At 41.7% G+C, this 19,385-nt stretch overlaps 2 non-coding genes across 2 annotated transcripts; both read left to right on the forward strand.

Annotated features, from left to right (window-relative positions):
• Positions 1–1,132: 1,132 nt before the first annotated feature.
• Positions 1,133–1,206, forward strand: TRNAI-AAU (transfer RNA isoleucine (anticodon AAU)). Its single transcript has one exon. It is a non-coding gene; the product is annotated as a tRNA-Ile (tRNA).
• Positions 1,207–3,512: 2,306 nt separating this feature from the next.
• Positions 3,513–3,586, forward strand: TRNAI-AAU (transfer RNA isoleucine (anticodon AAU)). The gene has a single exon. It is a non-coding gene; the product is annotated as a tRNA-Ile (tRNA).
• The last annotated feature ends 15,799 nt before the right edge of the window (positions 3,587–19,385 follow it).

Consider the following 19,385-nt stretch of genomic DNA (forward strand, 5'->3'; position numbering starts at 1 on the left):
TTCATCATCTGCTTCATCTTCAATAGTATGCTATATATTTAGTGAGACTATTAGTTTAGTCTGTTAGAGCATGAAGTTAAAAACGCCAAGGACATACTTTCAATCAGTCTTCAAGCCAATACTTGATGGTCCTTTAATGTTGAAAATAGATGTATTTTCTACTGTATCATGTTTATCTCTATATTTCCTTTGAGGAGAAGCTGATAAAATGATTAGATGAATCAATTCAATATAGGTGATGAATATTTATTTATTGCTTAACCACATGGAAAAAACGTTAATGGTTCTAAGTTCTAACACTAAGTATGAAAATCTCTTTTGTATTGTAATTTTTCTTAAGTCATATTACTTTCTTCATGTTGATAATATATAACAATAACTTCATGGTAAACTGCTGAAATTAAGCTTTCCAAATCTCCTGGGTTAACTATCATTTGCCCTTCTTCATATGCTGGACCTCCAGGTAGTTTTGCAAAATGGCCTGTTAGCTCAGATGGTTAGATCGTGGGGCTAATAAAGCCAAGGTCACAGGTTCGATGCCTGTACAGGCCAAGTTTAATTGTTTGAAATAAGATGAATTTTTCTTGTGTCTCATTTTGGACTGTTTATCTCCTTGGATCAAACGCTGCTTGAAGGTTTGGATAGAATCAGTAGCATTTCATCATCTGCTAATTCTTCAATAGTATGCTATATATTTAGTGAGCCGATTAGTTTAGTCTGTTAGAGCATGAAGTTAAAAACGCAAAGGACATACTTTCAATCAGTCTCCAAGCCAATACTTGATGCTCCTTAAATGTTGAAAATAGATGTATTTTCTTTTGTATCATGTTTACCTCTATATTTCCTTTGCCCAGAAGCTGATAGAATGATTAGATGAATCAATTGAATATAGGTGATGAATATTTATTTATTGCTAAACCACGTGGAAAACACGTTACTGGTTCAAAATTCTAACACTAAGTATGGAAATCTCTTTTGTATTGCAATTTTTTTGAAGTCATATTAGTTTCTTCATGTTAATAATATGAAACTTAATTCATATTAAACAGCTGAAATTAAGCTTTCCAAATCTCCCGGCTGAACTATCATTAGCATTGCTTCCTGTGCTGCTCGTCCCAAAGATGTGCAAATTGGCCTGTTAGCTCAGTTGGTTAGAGCGTGGTGCTAATAACGCCAATGTCACAGGTTCAATCCCTGTACAGGCCAAGTTTAATTGTTTGAAAAAAAGATGAATTTTTCTTGTGTCTCATTTTGGACTGTTTATCTCCTTGGATCAAACGCTGCTTGAAGGATTGGATGAATACATTTGATATAATTGTAGAATTAATTACTATTCTTAAAGTGCCTGGAATATCTATTAATGGTTCTAAGTTCTAACGCCAAGTAACTAAATCTCTTATTTATTGCAATTTATTGAGATCATTTTTGTTTAGTCTTGTTGATAATATATAAAGATACTATGAATGTAAACAGCTAAATATAAGCTTTCCAACTATACCGGATTAACAATCAGTAGGACTTCATCGTCTGTTTCATCTTCAATAGTATGCTATATATTTAGTGAGACTATTAGTTTAGTCTGTTAGAGCATGAAGTTAAAAACACCAAGGACATACTTTCAATCAGTCTTCAAGCCAATACTTGATGGTCCTTTAATGTTGAAAATAGATGTATTTTCTTCTGTATCATGTTTATCTCGATATTTCCTTTAAGGAGAAGCTGATAAAATGATTAGATGAATCAATTCAATATAGGTGATAAATATTTATTTATTGCTTAACCACATGGAAAAAACGTTAATGGTTCTAAGTTCTAACACTAAGTATGAAAATCTCTTTTGTATTGTAATTTTTTTTAAGTCATATTAGTTTCTTCATGTTGATAATATATAACAATAACTTCATGGAAAACTGTTGAAATTAAGCTTTTCAAATCTCCTGGGTTAACTATCATTTGCCCTTCTTCATATGCTGGACCTCCGGGTAGTTATGCAAAATGGCCTGCTATCTCAGATGGTTAGCTCGTGGGGCTAATAACGCCAAGGTCACATGTTCGATGCCTGTACAGGCCAAGTTTAATTGTTTGAAAAAAGATGAATTTTTCTTGTGTCTCATTTTGGACTGTTTATCTCCTTGGATCAAACACTGCTTGAAGGTTTGGATGGAATCAGTAGCATTTCATCATCTGCTAATTCTTCAATAGTATGCTATATATTTAGTGAGCCTATTAGTTTAGTCTGTTAGAGCATGAAGTTAAAAACGCAAAGGACATACTTTCATTCAGCCTCCAAGCCAATACTTGATGCTCCTTAAATGTTGAAAATATATGTATTTTCTTCTGTATCATGTTTACCTCTATATTTCCTTTGCGCAGAAGCTGATAGAATGATTAGATGAATCAATTGAATATAGGTGATGAATATTTATTTATTGCTAAACCACGTGGAAAAAACGTTACTGGTTCAAAATTCTAACACTAAGTATGGAAATCTCTTTTGTATTGCAATTTTTTTGAAGTCATATTAGTTTCTTCATGTTGATAATATGAAACTTAATTCATATTAAACAGCTGAAATTAAGCTTTCCAAATCTCCCGGTTGAACTATCATTAGCACTGCTTCCTGTGCTGGTCCTGCAGAACATGTGCAAATTGACCTGTTAGCTCAGTTGGTTAGAGCGTGGTGCTAATAACACCAAGGTCACATGATCAATCCCTGTACAGGCCAAGTTTAATTGTTTGAAAAAAGATGAATTTTTCTTATGTCTCATTTTGGACTGTTTATCTCCTTGTATCAAACGCTGCTTGAAGGATTGGATGAATACATTTGATATAATTGTAGAATTAATTACTATTCTTAAAGTGCCTGGAATATCTATTAATGGTTCTAAGTTCTAACGCCAAGTAACTAAAGCTCTTATTTATTGCAATTTATTGAGATCATTTTTGTTTAGTCTTGTTGATAATATGTAAAGATACTATGAATGTAAACAGCTGAATATAAGCTTTCCAACTATCCCGGATTAACAATCAGTAGGACTTCATCATCTGCTTCATCTTCCATAGTATGCTATATATTTATTGAGACTATTAGTTTAGTCTGTTAGAGCATGAAGTTAAAAACACCAAGGACATACTTTCAATCAGTCTTCAAGCCAATACTTGATGGTCCTTTAATGTTGAAAATTGATGTATTTTCTACTGTATCATGTTTATCTCTATATTTCCTTTGAGGAGAAGCTGATAAAATGATTAGATGAATCAATTCAATATAGTTAATGAATATTTATTTATTGCTTAACCACATGGAAAAAACGTTAATGCTTCTAAGTTCTAACACTAAGTATGGAAATCTCTTTTGTATTGCAATTTTTTTGAAGTCATATTAGTTTCTTCATGTTAATAATATGAAACTTAATTCATATTAAACAGCTGAAATTAAGCTTTCCAAATCTCCCGGCTGAACTATCATTAGCATTGCTTCCTGTGCTGCTCGTCCCAAAGATGTGCAAATTGGCCTGTTAGCTCAGTTGGTTAGAGCGTGGTGCTAATAACGCCAATGTCACAGGTTCAATCCCTGTACAGGCCAAGTTTAATTGTTTGAAAAAAAGATGAATTTTTCTTGTGTCTCATTTTGGACTGTTTATCTCCTTGGATCAAACGCTGCTTGAAGGATTGGATGAATACATTTGATATAATTGTAGAATTAATTACTATTCTTAAAGTGCCTGGAATATCTATTAATGGTTCTAAGTTCTAACGCCAAGTAACTAAATCTCTTATTTATTGCAATTTATTGAGATCATTTTTGTTTAGTCTTGTTGATAATATATAAAGATACTATGAATGTAAACAGCTAAATATAAGCTTTCCAACTATACCGGATTAACAATCAGTAGGACTTCATCGTCTGTTTCATCTTCAATAGTATGCTATATATTTAGTGAGACTATTAGTTTAGTCTGTTAGAGCATGAAGTTAAAAACACCAAGGACATACTTTCAATCAGTCTTCAAGCCAATACTTGATGGTCCTTTAATGTTGAAAATAGATGTATTTTCTTCTGTATCATGTTTATCTCGATATTTCCTTTAAGGAGAAGCTGATAAAATGATTAGATGAATCAATTCAATATAGGTGATAAATATTTATTTATTGCTTAACCACATGGAAAAAACGTTAATGGTTCTAAGTTCTAACACTAAGTATGAAAATCTCTTTTGTATTGTAATTTTTTTTAAGTCATATTAGTTTCTTCATGTTGATAATATATAACAATAACTTCATGGAAAACTGTTGAAATTAAGCTTTTCAAATCTCCTGGGTTAACTATCATTTGCCCTTCTTCATATGCTGGACCTCCGGGTAGTTATGCAAAATGGCCTGCTATCTCAGATGGTTAGCTCGTGGGGCTAATAACGCCAAGGTCACATGTTCGATGCCTGTACAGGCCAAGTTTAATTGTTTGAAAAAAGATGAATTTTTCTTGTGTCTCATTTTGGACTGTTTATCTCCTTGGATCAAACACTGCTTGAAGGTTTGGATGGAATCAGTAGCATTTCATCATCTGCTAATTCTTCAATAGTATGCTATATATTTAGTGAGCCTATTAGTTTAGTCTGTTAGAGCATGAAGTTAAAAACGCAAAGGACATACTTTCATTCAGCCTCCAAGCCAATACTTGATGCTCCTTAAATGTTGAAAATATATGTATTTTCTTCTGTATCATGTTTACCTCTATATTTCCTTTGCGCAGAAGCTGATAGAATGATTAGATGAATCAATTGAATATAGGTGATGAATATTTATTTATTGCTAAACCACGTGGAAAAAACGTTACTGGTTCAAAATTCTAACACTAAGTATGGAAATCTCTTTTGTATTGCAATTTTTTTGAAGTCATATTAGTTTCTTCATGTTGATAATATGAAACTTAATTCATATTAAACAGCTGAAATTAAGCTTTCCAAATCTCCCGGTTGAACTATCATTAGCACTGCTTCCTGTGCTGGTCCTGCAGAACATGTGCAAATTGACCTGTTAGCTCAGTTGGTTAGAGCGTGGTGCTAATAACACCAAGGTCACATGATCAATCCCTGTACAGGCCAAGTTTAATTGTTTGAAAAAAGATGAATTTTTCTTATGTCTCATTTTGGACTGTTTATCTCCTTGTATCAAACGCTGCTTGAAGGATTGGATGAATACATTTGATATAATTGTAGAATTAATTACTATTCTTAAAGTGCCTGGAATATCTATTAATGGTTCTAAGTTCTAACGCCAAGTAACTAAAGCTCTTATTTATTGCAATTTATTGAGATCATTTTTGTTTAGTCTTGTTGATAATATGTAAAGATACTATGAATGTAAACAGCTGAATATAAGCTTTCCAACTATCCCGGATTAACAATCAGTAGGACTTCATCATCTGCTTCATCTTCCATAGTATGCTATATATTTATTGAGACTATTAGTTTAGTCTGTTAGAGCATGAAGTTAAAAACACCAAGGACATACTTTCAATCAGTCTTCAAGCCAATACTTGATGGTCCTTTAATGTTGAAAATTGATGTATTTTCTACTGTATCATGTTTATCTCTATATTTCCTTTGAGGAGAAGCTGATAAAATGATTAGATGAATCAATTCAATATAGTTAATGAATATTTATTTATTGCTTAACCACATGGAAAAAACGTTAATGCTTCTAAGTTCTAACACTAAGTATGAAAATCTCATTTGTATTGTATTTTTTTTTAAGTCATATTAGTTTCTTCATGTTGATAATATATACCAATAACTTCATGGTAAACTGCTGAAATTAAGCTTTCAAAATCTCCTGGGTTAACTATCATTTGCCCTTCTTCATATGCTGGACCTCCAGGTAGTTATGCAAAATGGCCTGTTAGCTCAGATGGTTAGAACACAGTGCTAATAACGCCAAGGTCACAGGTTCCATCCCTGTACAGGCCAAGTTTAATTGTTTGAAAAAAGATGAATTTTTCTTGTGTCTCATTTTGGACTGTTTATCTCCTTGGATCAAACACTGCTTGAAGGATTGGATGAATACATTTGATATAATTTTAGAATGAATTACTATTCTTAAAGTGCCTGGAATATCTATTAATTGTTCTAAGTTCTAACGCCAAGTAACTACATCTCTTATTTATTGCAATTTATTTAGATCATTTTTGTTTAGTGTTGTTGATAATATATAAAGATACTATGAATGTAAACAGCTGAATATAAGCTTTCCAACTATCCCGGATTAACAATCAGTAGGACTTCATCATCTGCTTCATCTTCCATAGTATGCTATATATTTATTGAGACTATTAGTTTAGTCTGTTAGAGCATGAAGTTAAAAACACCAAGGACATACTTTCAATCAGTCTTCAAGCCAATACTTGATGGTCCTTTAATGTTGAAAATAGATGTATTTTCTACTGTATCATGTTTATCTCTATATTTCCTTTGAGGAGAAGCTGATAAAATGATTAAATGAATCAATTCAATATAGGTGATGAATATTTATTTATTGCTTAACCACATGGAAAAAACGTTAATGGTTCTGAGTTCTAACACTAAGTATGAAAATCTCTTTTGTATTGTAATTTTTTTAAGTCATATTAGTTTCTTCATGTTGATAATATATAACAATACCTTCATGGTAAACTGCTGAAATGAATCTTTCCAAATCTCCTGGGTTAACTATCATTTGCCATTCTTGATATGCTGGACCTCCAGGTAGCTGGGCAAAATGGCCTGTTAGCTCAGATGGTTAGAGTGTGGTGCTAATAACGCCAAGGTCCGATTCCTGTACAGGCCAAGTTTAATTGTTTGAAAAAAGATGAACTTTTCTTGTGTCTCATTTTGGACTGTTTATCTCCTTGGATCAAACGCTGCTTGAAGGATTGGATGGAATCAGTAGCATTTCATCATCTGCTAATTCTTCAATAGTATGCTATATATTTAGTGAGCCTATTAGTTTAGTCTGTTAGAGCATGAAGTTAAAAACACCAAGGAAATACTTTCAATCAGTCTCCAAGCCAATACTTGATGCTCCTTAAATGTTGAAAATAGATGTATTTTCTTCTGTATCATGTTTACCTCTATATTTCCTTTGCGCAAAAGCTGATAGAATGATTAGATGAATCAATTGAATATAGGTGATGAATATTTATTTATTGCTAAACCACGTGGAAAACACGTTACTGGTTCAAAATTCTAACACTAAGTATGGAAATCTCTTTTGTATTGCAATTTTTTTGAAGTCATATTAGTTTCTTCATGTTGATAATATGAAACTTAATTCATATTAAACAGCTGAAATTAAGCTTTCCAAATCTTGCGGTTGAACTATCATTAGCACTGCTTCCTGTGCTGGTCCTCCAGAAGATGTGCAAATTGGCCTGTTAGCTCAGTTGGTTAGAGCGTGGTGCTAATAACTCCAAGGTCACAAGTTCAATCCCTGTACAGGGCAAGTTTAATTGTTTGAAAAAAGATGAATTTTTCTTGTGTCTCATTTTGGACTGTTTATCTCCTTGGATCAAACGCTGCTTGAAGGATTGGATGAATACATTTGATATAATTGTAGAATTAATTACTATTCTTTTTTTGTTGTTGTAACTTTTTATTATATAAAACAAAGGAAACATATCAACAAACAAACAAGGCAATATGTCGATAGTGCAATCGTTAGGCATGTCCTCAAGGTGGACGGGAGATACATGACAAAAGGAGACAAAATTCGTGGAATACAGATAAGGGGGGGGGCCGAAGGCAAAAATTGCATATCAACAGTACAATACACCACATCATAGCGGGAATGCAGGTCAGGGTGATTGAGGAGGACTAGGAATCTCTGCAAGTGGGGGCGTACATATATCTCCCCGGTAGGAGTTCCATTGGCTCCAAATTTTTCCCCATTTTCTGGGTCTGCCTCTTGCTATATACACCGTTTTCTCTCTGAACATGCACCAGTCCATACTCTCTTTCCAGGCAGTCACTGTAGGGGGCCTCTGGGACCCCCATAATTGTGCAATATCTCGTTTAGCTATCATATTGGCAAGAGTCACCCATCGAAGCTGTGACGCACCATAATCATTCGGTCCCCACACATTCAACATCATTGCCGGGCTTCTGGCATCATCACAACACTCGTTACTTCACTCATCACATCATGTATACGGCTCCACAAATGCGCCACCTCAGGGCATTCCCAGCTTATGTGAAGATAGGTGCCAATGAGACCACAACCACGCCTACATAAGCCATCCGCGGAGTAACCCATATGGATCAGACGGGGGCCAGTGACGTAGATTCGATGGAGGATCTTGAGCTGAACCAGGCGGAGGCGGGCCGGAATTGCAACCTCCCTGGGAGAGGAGATCGCGGACTGCCAGTCCTCATCATCCAGTTCAATACCATCAGCGATCCAGGCGTCCCTAAGGCGAGCAAGCAAACTCGATCGGTCATTAATCATCTTTTTATAAACAACGAGATGATACTATCCGGCACATGACCATCCAATATAAGATCTTCGAGGGGGGAGGATTCCGGAATGTCACTACCCACAGGAAACACTGAATGCAAGGCATGGCGTATTTGAACATAGCGAAAAAATTCCCTGCCACTCAGCTCATATTCCGCTTGTAAGTCCGAAAAGGTCTTCACCCGCCCTTAACCCAGAGATCACGTACCGTACTAATACCTATCGTGTCCCATTTCTCAAACCCCTTCGTCTTCCACAGACAGCCCAATTTTGCGGAGGCATAAAGCGGAGTTGCGCCGGTTGATCTATCGCTCCAACCCATAGCCGCAGTCGTGCAACGCCACACACACACAGCTATAGCGGTAGGTCCTGAAAGTCGTAAACTGGAGGGTCCCGAGTAAAGCGCCCTGTTGTAGTCACCACCCGGCAGCAGCCACCTATCCATTTCAAATGCTGGATTCAGTGCCGGACCATACATCCCGTGGTTGATCGCAGCAAGTTGGAAAGCCCAATAATACCTTCCAATGTCTGGAAGTGCTATGCCGCCATCATACCAGGGAAGTGTTAATTTTGGAAGAGCGATGCGCGAACGTCCGTCCCATATCAATTGCCTCTGCAAGGATTCTATCTCCTGAAAATATGTCGACGGGATCACATCAAAACTATTCTGAAGTGCAGATAGGAATGGCGGTAAGTACATCGTTTTAAAGAGGGCCGCACGCCCCAAAGGAGACAACGGCAATTTACGCCAGCGTCCTACATCCGAGCGCAGTCGTTGGAGTGGGGGGAGTAGAGTGCGTTCATAGCGAACCGCCGGGTCCAGCGAGATAAACACACCCAAGTATTTAAAACCAGACTGCGACACCGGGATGGGGCAACCCGCGGTAAAAGGGGGACACCACCCGCGAGCACATAAATATAGGACTTTGACCAGTTAATAACAAGGCCCGAGTTCTTCCCGAAGGAGTTAAGCACGTCGAACAACACGTTAAGCGATTTTTGGGGAGACGTGAGGTACAATAAAATGTCATCCGCGTACAATGAAATACGGTCTTCAAAGTCCGGAGTCCAACGTATACCCTTCATTGAGGGTTCCCACCGTAGCCAAGCGGCGAGCAGTTCCAACGCAAGAGCAAAGAGAAGCGAGGATAATGGACAACCCTGCCGCGTACCCCTCCCAAGATCAAAGGGCATGGAGACCCGACCATTAACCACTACCTGCGCCAGTGGGGCTTCATACAGGTGTTTAACCCAACTAATAAAGCCAGCGCCAAAACCAAACTTGGCGACTACGGCCCAAAGATACGGCCATTCAATTGTGGCAAAGGCCATCGTGGCATCCAAGGACGCCAAGATGGCCGGCTCGCACAACGTCGGTGCCCTCGCGAGAATACCATGCAAACGCCGCAAATTCAAGGCCGTGTTGCGATGAGGGATAAAGCCTGACTGGTCCGGGTGAATCAGGTCACTGATCACCGTAATCAGACGATTAGCAAGTAACTTGGCAAGAATCTTAGGCTCAGCATTTAAGAGCAAAATGGGTCTGTAAGACGCGCAGCGGTCCCGTGGCTTACCCTCCTTATGAATCACCACAATGGTCACAAAACGCTGATCCCGAGGGAGGGAGCCAGTTTCTTGCGCAGCCAAAAACATATCTCAAAGATAAGGTGCCAGCGTATCAGGGCGTAATTTATTCAGTTCGATAGGAAGGCCATTGGGACCCAAAGCCTTGCCAGAGCAAATAGAGCGCATCGCAAGAGCTACCTCATCCTCCGAGGGTGCGGCATCCAAACAGTCCCGGTCAGACTCAAACAAACAAGGTAGTGCGATATCCTTAAGTAACGAGTGAGAATCCTCCTCGGGCCTGTCAGACACTGAGGTATACACCTCTCGGAAATAATCAGCAAAACATTCCACAATTTCAACTGGGTCTGTCACACGCACACCATCAAATTTCTCAATCTCAGGAACCACACGACTCGCTCTCTCCTTCCTATCCAGCCAAGCAATCAACTTCCCTGCTTTATCGCCCACATCATACAATCATCCTTGCTGTTCCCTACTCATCATCTTGGCCGCATCAGTAACTAAAGTCTTATATTCTAATTGCTTAAGGTGGAGAATATGCAATGTGTTTCGAGTAAGATCTCGCTCCAATGCAGTCTCTAATTCAGTAATTTCTGTATCAAGACGAACAACTGCCTCATTTTTACATTTCTTGGCACACCCAATCAAAGACAATGCCTGTCCCCTGATAACAGACTTGAAAGCTTCCCACAACAAAACAGGTGAAGACACGGAACCCACGTTTTCAGCAAAATACAAATCTAATGACTTAACCAATTCAGTGCGGGTTTTGGGGTTAAGAAGATACCAGGGGTTAATCAGGGCTACCCTCCCTTCAGCGCCTGTATTCAGATAAAATGAAACCAGAGGGGGGAATGGTCTGATATACCCCGAGCCAGGTGTCTAATTTCTCCGATCGAAGGGGACAGGGCAGCCGGCACCAGGATATAATCCAGTCTAGAAAGACTACCATGTGCTCCCGAGTGGAAAGTGAACTGTGTCTGCTCTGGATGCATAAGCCTCCAACAATCCACAAGCCCTAATGTCTCCAGAAAGTCACCCAACCAGGATTGCACAGCTGTAAGGTCTCTGGGTGGATAGCGATCCGCTCTGCCGGAGACGACTGAGTTACAATCACCACCTATTATCAAAACACCCTCCGGGAGACCCAAAACCATCCGCCCCAAGTCTGCAAATGTTGTGGATTGTAGGCCAGGAGGAACATATACCGATACCAACGAAACTGTCCTTCCCTCCCACCTCCCTACGAGTGCAACATATCGACCCCTGGTGTCAAGAACCACATCATCAATCTCGAGGGGGAGTGAGGTCTTAAGCAAGACACCCACCCCTATAGAACTAGCAGTAAATCCAGAATGGGCAACAAGACGATAACCCCGTCTGTTAAGAGCATAACAAGCATTCCCAATCAAGTGTGTCTCTTGTAGCAATACAACGTCGGGCGAGAGGCGCTGCAAAAGCTGCATAACCACCCATCTCTTTATACGATCCCCCAACCCATTCACCTTCCAGCACAATACCCTCAACCCCCTACCCCCATCCAAATCCAAGAGGAACTCCCATCTCAGAACAAGCGCCACACCAATGTCAGAAGTAGTAGTAGTTTGTTGCCTTGAAAAAGAAAAGGTGAACAACCCCAACACAGTTCCCTCCCTCCCCCCAGTGTTCCCAACACAACTCCCCCCATCCTGCACCCCTGCACAGACTCAGAAGCAACCCCAAATTGCAGTGTGCCTGTCGCCCTAACTGAAAAACAACAACTAATCTACACAAAGAAACCCCAGAGGAGGAAAGGATCCCTTCGTCCCCGCCGCCTCCCGGGATACACAGGGAACGAACAAAGAAGTCAGTGAGCCACAGCTGTCCACGATCAATAGTATTCAAGACTCAGGTACCATTGTCATTCTTGATCTATTAGGTCCCCTTCAGCGCCACCAGTGTGGTCTTGGCCAGCACGGCGAGCAGACAAAGTGTCCGACCAATCACTTGCTTCCTCAGGCCGAACAAAAAAGAATGTCCGATTGTCATATTCAACACGCAGTCGGGCCGGGAACAGCATCACATATTTCAACTCCATGTCTCTAAGCCGACGTTTCACCCCTTGAAATCCCATGCGTTGCTTCTGGACCGACTGGGAAAAGTCCGGGTAAAAGTTCACAGCAGCGTTCTCAAACTGCGTAGGACCGCACGTCCGTGCAGCCTGCAAAATGGCGTCGCGATCCCTGAAGTTGAAGATTCGTGAGATAATTGGACGAGGGGGAAAACCGGGCTTTGCCTGTCCCCCTGGCACCCTGTGTGCACGTTCAACGGTGAAGAATTTGCTCAGGCCCTTGGGTGCAAGATGATTGAGAATAAGGTCCTCTACTCGAAGATCCGTAGAGAGCGAACTAGATTCCTTCGGGACCCCAATAATACGCACGTTGTTGTGCCGTGCACGGCCCTCAAAATCCTCCAATCGACGAGCAAAGAAGTCATTAGCAGTTCTAAGGTTGCGCACTTCTGTTTGCAGGTCGGACACATCCGTCGTGAGGCTGGATGTTTTTAGATCAAGAGACTTCACCTTCTCGTTCATCTTAGCCAAATCAGTTCTGATTAGGTTGACATCAATGGCCACCGTATCCAGCTTCAGAGCCAGTGCTTCATACTGTTGGCCGATAGAGGACTTGATACCAGCAATGGCGCCCATTACGTCCTGTAGCGTTAGGTCCGCCGACACAGACGGATCATCGATAACCTCCTCCCGGGTCTTAGGTATGCCACCAGGGGATCCTTTAGGGAATGTGTAGCGGTCCATGACATTCGTCTGGGCTGTGCCTCCTCGGAAGGTGGACTTGACTTTCTGATTTTAACCCTCGGGCTTGCCCGTCATGGCGAGCCGGGTGCCCCGAAGGGAAGCTTGAGACCTAGTCCAAATGGCTCCTCAGAATTCACCCACGAGATCACCAGAGGCAGAGACGATTCAAGTTGAATTCACAGTCACACTGTCGCTAGCTCCGAGCCCAATGAAATGGCATAGGAGCCAGCTTGTCCAGCCTTCACCCCGATGAGGAGATACGATTTGTAGGAGAAACGAAACCGAAAGTGAAGTGAGGCTGTGAGCTGATCTCTGCCAGCCGTTGTTGTTGAATTACGGTCTGGGTAAAGCCACAACTCAAGGTCCAGGCGGTCCAATGGAGAATGCCACAAAACCCCGGATGGCGTAACTCGGGGACCCAACGTCCGATTCCGACCCTGAAACCCGCAAGCACATCAGCCGGGCTGTGTCCTCAATGATCTTCCATCAAATCAGGATAATATCCAGGATAAACGTGGGAGGCGGCGAAGGGTCCCTCTCTCAATTACGGATGCGCGTAAAGCTCCTCCTCTCAATTACTATTCTTAAAGTGCCTGGAATATCTATTAATGGTTCTAAGTTCTAACGCCAAGTAACTAAATCTCGTATTTATTGCAATTTATTGAGATCATTTTTGTTTAGTCTTGTTGATATTATATAAAGATACTATGAATGTAAACAGCTGAATATAAGCTTTCCAACTATCCCGGATTAACAATCAGTAGGACTTCATCATCTGCTTCATCTTCAATAGTATGCTATATATTTAGTGAGACTATTAGTTTAGAGCATGAAGTTAAAAATGCCAAGGACATACTTTCAATCAGTCTTCAAGCCAATAATTGATGGTCCTTTAATGTTGAAAATAGATGTATTTTCTTCTGTATCATGTTTATCTCTATATTTCCTTTAAGGAGAAGCTGATAAAATGATTAGATGAATCAATTCAATATAGGTGATGAATATTTATTTATTGCTTAACAACATGGAAATAACGTTAATGGTTCTAAGTTCTAACACTAAGTATGAAAATCTCTTTTGTATTGTAATTTTTTATAAGTCATATTAGTTTCTTCATGTTGATAATATATAACAATAACTTCCTGGTAAACTGCTGAAATTAAGCTTTCCAAATCTCCTGGGTTAACTATTATTTGCCCTTCTTCATATGCTGGACCTCTGGGTAGTTATGCAAAATAGCCTGTTATCTCAGATGGTTAGCTTGTGGGGCTAATAACGCCAAGGTCACAGGTTCGATGCCTGTACAGGCCAAATTTAATTATTTGAAAAAAGATGAATTTTTCTTGTGTCTCATTTTGGACTGTTTATCTCCTTGGATCAAACGCTGCTTGAAGGTTTGGATGGAATCAGTAGCATTTCATCATCTTCTAATTCTTCAATAGTATGCTATATATTTAGTGAGCCTATTAGTTTAGTCTGTTAGAGCATGAAGTTAAAAACGCAAAGGACATACTTTCATTCAGCCTCCAAGCCAATACTTGAAGCTCCTTAAATGTTGAAAATATATGTATTTTCTTCTGTATCATGTTTACCTGTATATTTCCTTTGCGCAGCAGCTGATAGAATGATGAGATGAATCAATTGAATATAGGTGATGAATATTTATTTATTGCTAAACCACGTGGAAAACACGTTACTGGTTCAAAATTCTAACACTAAGTATGGAAATCTCTTTTGTATTGCAATTTTTTTGAAGTCATATTAGTTTCTTCATGTTGATAATATGAAACTTAATTCATATTAAACAGCTGAAATTAAGCTTTCCAAAACTCCCGGTTGAACTATCCTTAGAACTGCTTCCTGTGCTGGTCCTCCAGAACATGTGCAAATTGACCTGTTAGCTCAGTTGGTTAGAGCGTGGTGCTAATAACACCAAGGTCACAGGTTCAATCCCTGTACAGGCCAAGTTTAATTGTTTGAAAAAAGATGAATTTTTCTTGTGTCTCATTTTGGACTGTTTATCTCCTTGGATCAAACACTGCTTGAAGGATTGGATGAATACATTTGATATAATTGTAGAATTAATTACTATTCTTTTTTTTGTTGATGTAACTTTTTATTATATAAAACAAAGGAAACATATCAACAAACAAACAAGGCAATATGTCGATAGTGCAATCGTTAGGCATGTGCTCAAGGTGGACGGGAGATACATGACAAAAGGAGACAAAATTCGTTGAATACAGATAAGGGGGGGGGGCGAAGGTTAAAATTGCATATCAACAGTACAATACACCACATCATAGCGGGAATGCAGGTCAGGGTGATTGAGGAGGACTAGGAATCTCTGCAAGTGGGGGCGTACATATATCTCCCCGGTAGGAGTTCCATTGGCTCCAAATTTTCCCCCATTTTCTGGGTCTGCCTCTTGCTATATACACCGTTTCCTCTCTGAACATGCACCAGTCCATACTCTCTTTCCAGGCAGGCACTGTAGGGGGCCTCTGGGACCCCCATAATTGTGCAATATCTCGTTTAGCTATCATATTGGCAAGAGTCACCTATCGAAGCTGTGACTCACCATAATCATTCGGTCCCCACACATTCAACATCATTGCCGGGCTTCTGGCATCATCACAACACCCGTTACTTCACTCATCACATCATGTATACGGCTCCAAAAACGCGCCACCTCAGGGCATTCCCAGATTATGTGAAGATAGGTGCCATGGAGACCACAACCACGCCTACATAAGCCATCCGCGGAGTAACCCATATGGATCAGACGGGGGCCAGTGACGTAGATTCGATGGAGGATCTTGAGCTGAACCAGGCGGAGGCGGGCCGGAATTGCAACCTCCCTGGGAGAGGAGATTGCGGACTGCCAGTCCTCATCATCCAGTTCAATACCATCAGCGATCCAGGCGTCCCTAAGGCGAGCAAGCAAACTCGATCGGTCATTAATCATCTTTTTATAAAACAACGAGATGGTACTATCCAGCACATGACCATCCAATATACGAGCTTCGAGGGGGGAGGATTCCGGAATGTCACTACCCAAAGGAACCACTGAATGCAAGGCATGGCGTATTTGAAAATAGCGAAAAAATTCCCTGCCACTCAGCTGATATTCCGCTTGTAAGTCCGAAAAGGTCTTCACCCCGCCCTTAACCCAGAGATCACGTACCTTACTAATACCTATCGTGTCCCATTTGTCAAACCCCTTCGTCTTCCACAGACAGCCCAATTTTGCGGAGGCATAAAGCGGAGTTGCGCCGGTCAATCTATCGCTCCAACCCATAGCCGCAGTCGCGCAACGCCACACACACACAGCTATAGCGGTAGGTCCTGAAAGTCGTAAACGGGAGGGTCCAGAGTAAAGCGCCCTGTTGTAGTGACCACCCGGCAGCAGCCACCTATCCATTTCAAATGCTGGATTCAGTGCCGGACCATACATCCCATGGTTGATCGCAGCAAGTTGGGAAGCCCAATAATACCTTCCAATGTCTGGAAGTGCTATGCCGCCATCATACCAGGGAAGTGTTAATTTTGGAAGAGCGATGCGCGAACGTCCGTCCCATATTAATTGCCTCTGCAAGGATTCTACCTCCCGAAAATATGTCGACGGGAAGATGGCCGGCACGCACAACGTCGGTGCCCTCGCGAGAATACCATGCAAACGCCGCAAATTCAAGGCCGCGTTGCGATGAGGGATAAAGCCTGACTGGTCCGGGTGAATCAGGTCACTGATCACCGTAATCAGACGATTAGCAAGTAACTTGGCAAGAATCTTAGGCTCAGCATTTAGGAGTGAAATGGGTCTGTAAGACGCGCAGCGGTCCCGTGGCTTATCCTCCTTATGAATCACCACAATGGTCACAAAACGCTGATCCCGAGGGAGGGAGCCAGTTTCTTGCGCAGCCAAAAACATATCTCAAAGATAAGGTGCCAGCGTATCAGGGCGTAATTTATACAGTTCGATAGGAAGGCCATTGGGACCCAAAGCCTTGCCAGAGCAAATAGAGCGCATCGCAAGAGCTACCTCATCCACCGAGGGTGCGGCATCCAAACAGTCCCGGTCAGACTCAAACAAAAAAGGTAGTGCGATATCCTTAAGTAACAAGTGAGAATCCTCCTCGGGCCTGTCAGACACCGAGGTATACACCTCTCGGAAATAATCAGCAAAACATTCCACAATTTCAACTGGGTCTGTCACACGCACACCATCCAATTTCTCAATCTCAGGAACCACACGACTCGCTCTCTCCTTGCTATCCAGCCAAGCAATCAACTTCCCTGCTTTATCGCCCATATCATACAATCGTCCTTGCTGTTCCCTACTCATCATCTTGGCCGCATCAGTAACTAAAGTCTTATATTCTAATTGCTTAAGGTGGAGAATATGCAATGCGTTTCGAGTAAGATCTCGCTCCAATGCAGTCTCTAATTCAGTAATTTCTGTCTCAAGACGAACAACTGCCTAATTTTTACATTTCTTGGCACACCCAATCAAAGACAATGCCTGTCCCCTGATAGCAGTCTTGAAAGCTTCCCACAACAAAACAGGTGAAGACACGGAACCCACGTTTTCAGCAAAATACAAATCTAATGACTTAACCAATTCAGTGCGGGTTTTGGGGTTAAGAAGATACCAGGGGTTAATCGGGGCTACCCTCCCTTCAGCGCCTGTATTCAGATTAAAATGAAACCAGAGGGGGGAATGGTCTGATATACCCCGAGCCAGGTGTCTAATTTCTCCGATCGAAGGGGACAGGGCAGCCGGCACCAGGATATAATCCAGTCTAGAAAGACTACCATGTGCTCCCGAGTGGAAAGTGAACTGTGTCTGCTCTGGATGCATAAGCCTCCAACAATCCACAAGCCCTAATGTCTCCAGAAAGATACCCAACCAGGATTGCGCAGCTGTAAGGTCTCTGGGTGGATAGCGATCCCCTCTGCCGGAGACGACTAAGTTAAAATCACCACCTATTATCAAAACACCCTCCGGGAGACCCAAAACCATCCGCCCCAAGTCTGCAAATGTTGTGGATTGTAGGCCAGGAGGAGCATATACCGATACCAACGAAACTGTCCTTCCCTCCCACCTCCCTACGAGTGCAACATATCGACCCCTGGTGTCAAGAACCACATCATCAATCTCGAGGGGGAGTGAGGTCTTGAGCAATACACCCACCCCTCTAGAACTAGAAGTAAAGCCAGAATGGGCAACAAGACAATAACCCCGTCTGTTAAGAGCATAACAAGCATTCCCAATTAAGTTTGCCTCTTGTAGCAATACAACATCGGGTGAGAGGCGCCGCAAAAGCTGCATAACCACCCCTCTCTTTATACGATCCCCCAACCCATTCACCTTCCAGCACAATACCCTCAACCCCCTACCCCCCATCCAAATCCAAGAGGAACTCCCATCTCAGAACGAGCGCCACACCAATGTCAGAAGTAGTAATAGTTTGTTGCCTTGAAAAAGAAAAGGTGAACAACCCCAACACAGTTCCCTCCCTCCCCCCAGTGTTCCCAACACAACTCCCCCCCATCCTGCACCCCTGCACAGACTCAGAAGCAACCCCAAATTGCAGTGTGCCTGTCACCCTAACTGAAAAACAACAACTAATCTACACAAAGAAACCCCAGAGGAGGAAAGGATCCCTTCGTCCCCGCCACCTCCCGGGATACACAGGGAATGATCAAAGAAGTCAGTGAGCCACAACTGTCCACGATAAATAGTATTCAAGACTCAGGTACCATTGTCATTCTTGATCCATTAGGTCCCCTTCAGCGCCACCAGTGTGGTCTTGGCCAGCACGGCGAGCAGACAAAGTGTCCGACCAATCACTTGCTTCCTCAGGCCGGACAAAAAAAGAATGTCCGATTGTCATATTCAACACGCAGTCGGGCCGGGAACAGCATCACATATTTCAACTCCATGTCTCTAAGCCGACGTTTCACCCCTTGAAATCCCATGCATTGCTTCTGGACCGACTGGGAAAAGTCCGGATAAAAGTTCACAGCAGCGTTCTCAAACTGCGTAGGACCGCACGTCCGTGTAGCCTGCAAAATGGCGTCGCGGTCCCTGAAGTTGAAGATTCGTGCGATAATTGGACGGGGGGGGGGAAACCGGGCTTTGCCTGTCCCCGTGGCACCCTGTGTGCACGTTCAACTGCGAAGAATTTGCTCAGGCCCTTGGGTGCAAGATGATTGAGAATAAGGTCCTCTACTCGAAGATCTGTAGAGAGCGAACTAGAGTCCTCCGGGACCCCAATAATACGCACGTTGTTGTGCCGTGCACGGCCCAAAAAATCCTCCAATCAACGAGCAAAGAAGTCATTAGCAGTTCTAAGGTTGCGAACTTCTGTTTGCAGGTCGGACACATCCGTCGTGAGGCTGGATGTTTTTAGATCAAGAGACTTCACCTTCTCGTTCGTCTTAGCCAAATCAGTTCTGATAAGGTTGACATCAATGGCCACCGTATCCAGCTTCAGAGCCAGTGCTTCAT

The sequence above is a fragment of the Lissotriton helveticus genome, chromosome 4_1 (genome assembly GCF_964261635.1).
Source record: "Lissotriton helveticus chromosome 4_1, aLisHel1.1, whole genome shotgun sequence".
NCBI lineage: Eukaryota > Metazoa > Chordata > Amphibia > Caudata > Salamandridae > Lissotriton > Lissotriton helveticus.